Source organism: Zonotrichia albicollis, chromosome 1, assembly GCF_047830755.1.
Source record: "Zonotrichia albicollis isolate bZonAlb1 chromosome 1, bZonAlb1.hap1, whole genome shotgun sequence".
NCBI classification, from domain to species: domain Eukaryota; kingdom Metazoa; phylum Chordata; class Aves; order Passeriformes; family Passerellidae; genus Zonotrichia; species Zonotrichia albicollis.
This window is the reverse complement of record NC_133819.1, coordinates 1,337,517-1,348,107: the sequence shown is the minus strand read 5'-3', so window position 1 is coordinate 1,348,107 and position 10,591 is coordinate 1,337,517.

The following is a 10,591-nucleotide window of genomic DNA, read 5'->3' as shown; positions in this document are numbered from 1 at the left end:
GCTCCGTTCCTCCCCAATCCCAGCGGTGTGAGCCAGTCCGCAGCCAGCACAGCCCGAGGCCCTCAGACGCCGAAGGGAGCTGGCCAGGAATTGCAGAGGGGCGTCGGCCTTTCGCCCTCAGCGAGCCGGACTCTAAACTTCGGGCCAAATACGATCCCCTCCGCAATCGGGGGCAGTCAGTCCTGGGCTGCTCCGGATTCCAGGCTGATCCCTGCTCCTCCTCAGCATTCCCAAAGGGAATTTTTAAGGAGACACTGATGGTCTCCATTCGTAACAGAAGCTGCTGGTGCCAGATTCCCAATTTAGGGATTCCCACTTTGGAATTCCTGTGTTTGCCGCCGGTCCCGCACAGTCACTCCAGAAAGGGAGGGTTTGGGAGGTGGAGAAGATTCCAAATTCCAGGGTTTAAGGAGAGAGGGGTTTTTAATGTGGGAAGAGAAAGAGAGGACAAGGGAATGGATTTAAACTGACAGAGGGGGAATTTCCGTGGGATATTGGAAATAAATTATGTCCTGGGTGAGTGAGGAGGGGCTGGGATGGAATTCCCAGAGAAGTTGTGGCTGCCCTGGATCCCTGGAAGTGCCCAAGGCCAGGTTGGACACTGGGGCTTGGATCCACCTGGGATGGTGTGAGGTGTCCCTGCCCCCTTGGATTTTTTCCAAGGTTCTTTCCCACCCAAACCATTCCAGGATTAGATGGAATTTCGCCTTCAGGAAGCTCAAATCCCACTTCCGAAGGGTTTGGGTGTCACCACCTCCACCTCTGGTGCAGCTGTTGGAGCTCCACGATGTGCCGGGAATGTTTTCCTCCCCACATTCCCAGCTTCTCCCTATGGATTCTTCACTTTTGCTCTCATTTCCTGATGTCGATGCCACCAAGAATAATGGAAAATTGCATTCCAAACGTTTTTATTGGGAAAAAAACAGCAAGCCCAAAGGAAATCTCCATTTTTGTGTGTGTTTTTTGGGAATGAAGGAAGAGGGAAAACTATCCCCACTGTGGTTTTTTTTGGAAGCAGGAAAAACTTGTTAGGATCATCCAGGAAATGGAAAGGAGTGGGAATGGTGGGAAAATCCATTGCTGTCAATTCAGGGGGTGGAAAAATAGGGAAAAAAAAAGGGAAAAAACACAAAACTGCTCCTTTGGCATCCCAGAGTGGTTTGAGGCCATTTTCCTTTGGCTGATCCCTGTAGGAATTTTTAGCTGAGGGAAGGAACAGCCAGCTGGGAGAATGGGGAATTGCACCTGGAATTGCACCTGGAATTAAGGGGAGAGCAGGGAATTGCACCTGGAATTGTGGGAAAAAGAGGGAATTGCACCTTGAATTGCACTTGGAATTCCACCTGGAATTGCGGGGAGAGCAGGGAATTGCACCTGGATTTGCAGGGAGAACAGGGAGAACAGAGAATTGCACTTGGAATTACAGGGAGAACTGGGAATTGCACCTGGATTTTGGGGGAGAACAGGGAGAGCAGGGAATTACATCTGGAATTGCACCTGGAATTGCAGGGAGAACAGAGAATTGCATCTGGAATTGCAGGGAGAACAGGGAGAACAGGGAATTCCACCTGGAATTGTGGTGTCAGCTGGGAGAGCAGGGAATTGCACCTGGATTTGTGGGAAAAAGAGGGAATTGCAGCTTGAATTGCACTTGGAATTGCACCTGGAATTGCGGGGAGAGCAGGGAATTGCATCTGGGATTGCAGGGAGAACAGGGAATTGCTCCTGGAATTGTGGGGACAACGCGGAATTGCACCTGGAATTGTGGCATCAGCTGGGAGAGCAAGGAATTGCGCCTGGAATTGCAGGGAGAGCAGGGAGAGCAAGGAATTCCACTTGGAATTGTGGGGACAACAGGGAATTCCACCTGGAATTGTGGGGAGAGCAGGGAATTGCACCTGGAATTGCAGGGAGAGCCTGGAATTGCAGGAAGAGCCAGAAATTGCACCTGGAATTGCAGGGAGAGCCTGGAATTGCACCTGGAATTGCAAGGAGAGCAGGGAATTGCACCTGGAATTGCAGGAAGAGCCTGGAATTGCACCTGGAATTGAGGGGAGAGCAGGGAATTGCACCTGGAATTGCAGGAAGAGCCTGGAATTGCACCTGGAATTGCAAGGAGAGCAGGGAATTGCACCTGGAATTGCAGGGAGAACAGGGAGAACAGAGAATTGCACTTGGAATTACAGGGAGAACTGGGAATTGCCCCTGGATTTCGGGGGAGAACAGGGAGAGCAGGGAATTACATCTGGAATTGCACCTGGAATTGCAGGGAGAGAAAGGAGAGCAAGGAATTCCACCTGGAATTGTGGGGAGAACAGGGAATTGCACCTGGAATTGCAAGGAGAGCAGGGAATTGCACCTGGAATTGCATGAAGAGCCTGGAATTGCACCTGGAATTGCAAGGAGAACAGGGAATTGCACCTGGAATTGCAAGGAGAGCAGGGAATTGCACCTGGAATTGCATGAAGAGCCTGGAATTGTACCTGGAATTGCGGGGAGAGCCTGGAATTGCAGGAAGAGCCAGGAATTGCACCTGGAAATGCAGGAAGAGCCTGGAATTGCACCTGGAATTGAGGGGAGAGCAGGGAATTGCACCTGGAATTGCAAGGAGAGCCAGAAATTGCACCTGGAATTGCAAGGAGAGCAGGGAATTGCACCTGGAAATGCAGGAAGAGCCTGGAATTGCACCTGGAATTGCAGGAAGAGCAGGGAATTGCACCTGGAATTGCGGTATCAGCGCACAAGGGAGGGATGTGGCTGGAAAATGGGACAGTTCCTTGGGATCCCTGGAGATAAATGACCTGCCCTGAGCCTGGGCAGGGAATTCTGGAATGGGCTGGACCGAAGGATCTTAAGGATCATCCATCCCACCCCTGCCATGGCAGGGACACCTCCCACTATCCCAACTGGGATTATTTGGAATTTGCCCTTCCCTAATTCCACCTCTCTTGTGTAAATCCTCATGATGAGTATCCCGTTTTTATTCCAATTAACAGCTCCCGTTTTCCTCAGTTCCCAGTCCCCCAAATAATCAGGATCCAACCCCCATGGGCAAGGACACCTCCCACTATCCCAACTGGAATTATTTGGAATTTGCCCTTCCCTAATTCCACCTCTCTTCCGTAAATTCATTATGAATATCCCATTTTTATTCCAATTAACAGCTCCTGTTTTCCTCAGTTCTCAATCCCCCAAATAATCAGGATCTGTCCATTCCAACCCCACGGGCAAGGAACACCTCCCACTATCCCAACTCGAATTATTTGGAATTTGCCCTTCCCCAATTTCACTTTTCTTGTGTAAATCCTCATGATAAGTTTTTATTTTAATTAACAGCTCCTGTTTTTCTCAATCCCCCAAATAATCAGGATCCATCCATTCCAACCCCAGGGGCAGGGACACCTCCCACTATCCCAGGTTGCTCCAAACCCCATCCAACCTGGCCTTGGACACCTCCAGGGATGAGGAATCCAAGGAGAAACATCTCCACCCTCAGCACAATTCCAGAGCCACGCTGGAAACCTTCATTTCCCATCGGGAATTGCTTTTCCTGCTCCTCTCCCCTTGTTCCTAAATCTTGTTTTCCTGGGATTTGGACATCCTTGTGTTTTCTGTCGGGAAACATCTGCTGAGGAACCCCTGGAGTTCCCAGGAATGTCAACAGCTCATCACAAGTATTTTTTTAAATAAAATTTTTATTTTTTCCCAATCCTTTCCCTGGCAGCTTTCTGGGATTTTTTTTTTTCCTTCAACGAGCAAAATCCTTTAAAAAAAAAAAAAAAAAAAAAGGGAAAAATAAAATATTTGGGGCCAAGTGTTGCAATGCAAAGGTCAAGTGCGAAGTTCCCAGGAATGTCAACAGCTCATCACAAGTATTTTTTTAAATAAAATTTTTATTTTTTCCCAATCCTTTCCCTGGCAGCTTTCTGGGATTTTTTTTTCCTTCAATGAGCAAAATCCTTTAAAAAAAAAAAAAAAAAAAAAAAAGGGAAAAATAAAAGATTTGGGGCCAAGTGTTGCAATGCAAAGGTCAAGTGCACGGAAGTGTGAAAATTCCCGAAGGAGCCAAGGTGCTGCTGGGCCAGGGCAGCTCCGGGAGCTTTGGAAAGTTGGCGCTGTTCCCAAGGTTTAGGGTTGGAGCAGGGAATTATTAACGCCACGGCCGAGGGGGGTTTTTTTTTATTCCCAAAGAAATGAATGTTCTCTTGGAGAAGGCAGAATGAGCATCCCAAACTTATGGTGGTTCTTCCCTGGGAGCAGAAAAAGCAAAAAAAAAATTCTGGAAACTGAAAATTATTTCTAATTCTTGTCTTCGTTTTTTGGTTTTAATTCCAAATAATTTGATCCTTAATAATATTCCAGGAAAGAGCCAAGTTCCCAGAGAGATCCCAGATAATCCACAAGGCTTTGCTTGGCCAAAGTTTCTGTTCCTTGCCCTCTCACCATCCCAAATTTGTCTGCAAACTGTTAATGAGTTGGAAAAAAAAAAAAAAAGATATTCCAAGAAGTGCTCTGATCTTTGCTCCTCAAATTCCTGGAATAAACTGGTCTGGATCTTCTGGATCCAGGCAGGATCCATCCCTTGGTGATGCTTTTGTAACAAGAGGGGGTTTTTGGGCCAAAATCTGCAGCTTTTTCACTTTGCTGTCCTTGGTATTCCTCCAGCTCTACCCAGAATTTCATCCTATGGAGGATTTTCCCAGAATAAAGAAGATTTTTCATAATTCCTTAACAATTCCTGCTGTTGTCCTATCAGTTCTGATCAATCTAATAACAGGTTTTAAAATATATTCCTCCTTTTTTCCTTTTTCCAGCTTTCCTGCCACCGATTTCTTTTGCTGGCGCCGGAGGAGAAAAACGTGGGGAAAGGAGAAAAAACTGGGAAAGAAAATTCCATTTGTTCTCCAGACCAAAAAGAGAAATAAGGGTATGAACACAAAACACTGAAATACTCCCTTTGGAAAGAACATTTTCATTTTTTTGAACTGTTTGTAAGGAAAAAACCCACATTGATTCCAGGGAGCTTCAAAACCTCAGGAAATCACAAAAACACCATTTCTCCCTCAAACCCAGGCATTAATATTCCCTGGAATTTGCAACCTGCTCTCTGCCTGCTCTATTTTGGCCCCTTTTTTTCCACTCCATTTATTCCCAAATTTCTGCCTCCAGCACCTGTTCTCCATTAAAAGCCTCTCTGAACAAACATTCCCGGGGCAGACACGAGGAAAACTCGGAGCTGAACGTTCTGCTCCATTAAATCTCCTGAGGGGATGATGATGTCCTCTGTGTTTTGAACATTGCTTTTAATGGCCCGTTAAGGATGGAGCGACCTGGGAGTTGGATCACGCTGGAATTTCAAAAGCGAGGAATTCAAAAATCCCTTTTTTTGGTTTTTTTTTGTTTTTGTTTTTGGTTTTTTTTGGGGTTTTTTTTGTGGTTTTTTTTTTTTTGGTTGGTTTTTTTGGGGTTTTTTTTTTTTTTTTGGTTTTTTTTTTTTTTGGTTTTTTTTTTTTTGGTTTTTTTTCTCTCCAGCTGCAAACTCGAGGCTGTGGAGTTCCTCCCTTGGTAACGAGAGGGTTTTAATTGATGGGTTTTACTCTCAGGGCACTTTGAGAGCGATTTTCCACTAGGAGGGGAAAAAAAAACCAGCAGGAGGGAAATGTGGAAAAAACGCTGGGAGAGGACATAAAACTCCCTCAGCTGTGAAGGGGGAATCAGGGTGGTTCCATCGAATCCCTAAAAATGGGAGCTGGGATTCAGGGATGCAGCTCAGGCTCTAAATTTGTTATGGGGGGGGACCCAAATGATGCAGGGAAAGAATCCATGGGGTTGCAAATATCTGAGTTTGGAATCCAGTTCTGTTCTGCGGCTGATCCGTGGGGAGGAAATGCAGGATCCCATAAAAATGTCACAATGTCACTGGGGGCTCTGTCAGCGCCATGGAAATCAGGGATGGGGATTTTGCCAGGTTCAGGGAGGTCGGGTGGGAAAGGATCTCCTGTGGGATGCTTTGGGAATTGCTGATCCAGGAAGGATTGGCTGAACTCCGTTCACGGATTCCGGTTTGGGTTTTATGGGAATATACACAAACTTTGGCTTTGTCCTGGGGTCATTCCCAGACTGGAGCTCAACCCTTGTCCCTGGAAGTGCCCAGGTTGGACAGGGCTGGGAGCAATCTGGGATGGTGGCAGGAGTCCCTCACATGCTGCAATTCCCAGAATTCCCAGAATTCCCAGAATTCCCAGGTTGGAAGAGACCTTCAAGATCATCCAGTCCAACCCAGCCCCAACAGCTCAACCAAACCCTGGCACCCAGTGCCACATCCAGGCTTTGTTAAACACACCCAGGCATGGGGACTGCACCACCTCCCTGGGCAGCCATTCCAGAACTTTATCCCTCTTTCTGTGGAAAACTTTATCCTGATTTCCAACCTGTGGTGGCTCCAGGTGTGGGTTTCTCTGGGTCTGGATTGAAGGCACTGGAGATGTTATTTCATGTTCACACTCAGCTGTTTATTATTTCTTATCTCAGTCTCACTGCTGGGAGTTCAGCAGCTTTTCATCAGAAGGCACAAAATGGCAACAATCTCTTGTTCCAAGGGATTTTCAGACTAAACTATCCCATTAAGAGCTGACACCTGGATTATTTCCCTTTTAACCCAATCACTGATCCCACAGATGGGATCTTTTCTGCCCAATCACAAAATGCCACCCAAACCCATGGAGGAGGAGGAAGAAGCAGCATGAAGAGGAAATCCAGGATGACACCCTGTGCCCTCCATCTTGCTGCCATCCACAACACACTAAAAACCCCAAAAAACCTCAATTTCTCACCCAGTGACACACCTACACTGCTCTCTATAATCTATTGCACACTTTTGTGGGTTCCAGTCTATCTTGAAGTCTGGGAAACTTTCTCCAAGGATGAGGGTCAGAGTCAGTGCTGCCCTGGGGGTCAGGGCACCCCAGAGCAGACACAGAAATATTCCCAGTGCCCTGGGTTTCCATAAAAACCTAAACTTCCCTCGGTGCAGCTCGAGGCTGTGTGCTCTGGCTGTGTCAGTGCTGCTGCAGACAGAGCCCAGCCCCAGCTGAGCACAGGCCCCTTTCAGGAGCTGTGAGAGTGATGGGGGCAGCCCTGAGTCTCCTTTTCTCCAGGCTGAGCACCCCCAGCTCCCCCAGGGGCTCCTCACAGGGTTTGTGTTCCCAGCCCCTCTCCAGCCTCGCTGTCCCCTCTGGATGTGCTCAGTGTCCCCAGGTCCTTCCCAAGCTGAGGGGCCAGAGCTGGGCACAGCACCCGAGGTGTGACCCCAGCAGTGCCCAGGGCAGGGGCACAGTGAGCTCCCTGCTCCTGCTTGGCCACTCCATTGCTGAGGCAGGCCAGGAGCCTTTGGCCTGCTTGGCCACCACTGCTGGCTCCTGTCCACCCTGCTGTCCACCCTGCTGTCCACCAGGTCCCTTTGTGCCTGGGTGTGGGATCTCAGCAGCTCAGGACTGAGGTGTCACCGAGAGCACCCTTGGGGGGCTCGGGAGTCCTGGAATGTTCCAGAAGTGTCTGGTGGCTGGACTTTGATCCTACACAGGAGACGACACCTGTATGAGGATAGGAGGGTTTCACCGGGGTGAATGGTGAAGGGATTGGTTAATTAGAGAGTGAAACACAGGGTTTAGGATTTCTGTACAGGGGGGTTTAGAGAAGTAAGATGGAGGAATTGGGGCGTGTCCTGTCCTTCTTCTTCTTCTTCTTCTCCTCCATCTTCTGTGGTGATGGTGGCACTTTGGGATTGGTCATTACTGAAAGTGCACTGGTTAATAAGGGTGAAAGGTATTGGGGAAAAATGATAAATATTGTACACGTAACTTTGGGTATAAAGATAGGTGACTGCCTGGAGGGAGTGACAGTGTGCTCATGGCTGGCTGCTGAGCAGAGCTCGGTCGGGCCGAGAGAAAATCTTTTAGATAAACAATTAATAAACACCGAGACCGAGAAAAGAACTGAAGCCTCTTCTCGTCCTTTGATACGCGGGCTGCCCCAAGGTCACCCCGGGCCTTTCCAGGCCCTCCAAACAGCCAGAAACCGGACAGCTGGGCACTGTCCAGCCACACCATCCCCAGCCCAGAGAGTTTCAGGGAATTATTGTGGCCAAAATGGGTTGGACTCGATGGTCTTAAAGGTCTCTTCCAACCTAGAATTTCTGTGATTCTGTGATTCTGTGAAAGCACAGATCACTGAGCTCCAAACGGAGGTCGTTGTGGTAGAGCCCTTACAATCATTATGCAAAATGCAGGACGGGGCCCTTGGACTTATCAAACTTCACCTTTTTACACCCTGTCCATCCCTCCAACCATTCCAGGTCTCCCTGCAGAGCCCTCCCGCCTTCCCACAGACGGACACAGCTCCCAGCTCGGTGTCACCTGTGGATTTATTGATGACAGCCTCAATCCCTCATCCATGTCACCAATAATGGCACTGAGCAGAGCTGGCCCCAGCACAAACCCCTGGTGAGTGAATTCCAGGATCTTCAAGCTGCCCCTCCAACCCAAACAATTCTGGGAATCTCTGGCTCATCAAGGGCAGTTGGGAGATGGAGCCACCAACGTGGAAATGGATCCTTGGAAGCCTTGGAGCTCCTCCAGCCCAGGAGCTGCACCCAGTCCTTGGAATCCATGGATTTGGAGACACAGCACCATGAGGTTCTAAAGGTGGGAAAGGCAGGAGCTGAACCTGGCAGGGCTTTTTGGGATATTGTGGCTGGGACTGTCCTACATGGACATTTTTTTGGGAAACCTGGAATAAGGAATTGTCTGTAGGAGCTACAAACAAACCCAGAAATTCCTGATTCTGTTTATCCCCCTGCACCCCTGCTCAAGAGGGACTTCCAGAGGGTTTTTTTTGGGATTTCTTGGTTAAAAAGAAGCCCAGAAGTAAAACAGGATTGCAAAAATTCCCTGCGAGTCTGGACTGTTTATCCAGCCTTGGGGACACTCCGTGCTCGTCCCTCTGGCCACGTCCCCACGGGCTTTTCCTTTTTTATCCCCGTTGTTTGCTGTTCCTTCTGCTCCTGGAGGGATTTGTGGGAAGTTCCAGGGAATTGGATCTGTCCTGTGTTTATCCTGGGAAAGTTGGGATGGGCTGAGCACGTTCTCCTCTGGTAAAAATTCCCAACCCAACCAGAGCCAACCTGGCCCTGCCGGTGGCACTGGGGACAGGCTGGAGAAGGAATTTTGGGATCTTTGGGAGTTGTTTTCCTTGGCTGTGCTTCCCGTCCTTACGAGGTTTTGGGGTCGTTTGTGGATTATCTGTGTCGGAATTGAGGCTCCTCCAGGGAATTGGGGCTGGCTGGAGTCAGCAGAAGGGGAGGGAAGGAGGAAAATCCAGCCTGGAGATCGCTGCTCCACAAGGCAGCTCCTTGGAAAATTCCAGCACCCCGTTATCCCACAGCAGTTCCTGGGATAGAGGGAATTTTATGGGATTTTATGGGATTTTATGGGATTTTTATGGGATTTTATGGGATTTTTATGGGATTTTTATGGGATTTTATGGGATACAGGCAAATTCTTTTTTGCCACTTTGCTTTAAAGAAGAAGAGGTGGGCAGAGCTGTGTAAGGAACTTCAGGGAATTCCAGGAATTTCTGTCTTTAATAAAGCTGGGAATTGAGATCAAATTGATAATTCCTGAATAAATTGTTTGGAGTTGCTTTATCTGCAGTGGAGGAGGAAAGAGAGATTCTAAGGGGTGATTAATCCTTGAGTAAAAATACCAAGGAAAATGGAATGGGTCAGCTGAGGAAAATTAATCCTGGGATCAGTTCTGAAGAAAATTTGGGTTTAAAATCAGGGGCAATTTTGGAAACAAATTTTTTTTAAAAATTGCTGAAAAATTTGCTGTCAGAGGAAACTGTTGGAAAAGTTAAAATATTAAATTTTAAGGAGATGCAGGTTGATTAATTAATTAATTAAAAACAGCTTCCCAAGGGGTGAATAAATACAAAAGTTGACCTTGGGGGCAAAGGATTTTTAATTAAGAATTAATTAAATTACGGATTTTTATTGATTTATTTATTGCCTCGTGAATAGCAATGAAAAAATATTAAAATATTCATTTTCTTTTGCATAAAAGATTCCTAAAAAAGAGGAAAAAAAGGGGAAGGGAAGGGAAGGGAAGGGAAGGGAAGGGAAGGGAAGGGAAGGGAAGGGAAGGGAAGGGAAGGGAAGGGAAGGGAAGGGAAGGGAAGGGAAGGGAAGGGAAGGGAAGGGAAGGGAAGGGAAGGGAAGGGAAGGGAAGGGAAGGGAAGGGAAGGGAAGGGAAGGGAAGGGAAGGGAAGTTCCGGGAAGGGAAGGGAAGGGAAGGGAAGGGAAGTTCCGGGAAGGGAAGTTCCGGGAAGGGAAGGGAAGTTCCGGGAAGGGAAGTTCCGGGAAGGGAAGTTCCGGGAAGGGAAGTTCCGGGAAGGGAAGGGAAGGGAAGGGAAGGGAAGTTCCGGGAAGGGAAGGGAAGGGAAGGGAAGGGAAGGGAAGGGAAGGGAAGGGAAGGGAAGGGAAGGGAAGGGAAGGGAAGGGAAGGGAAGGGAAGGGAAGGGAAGGGAAGGGAAG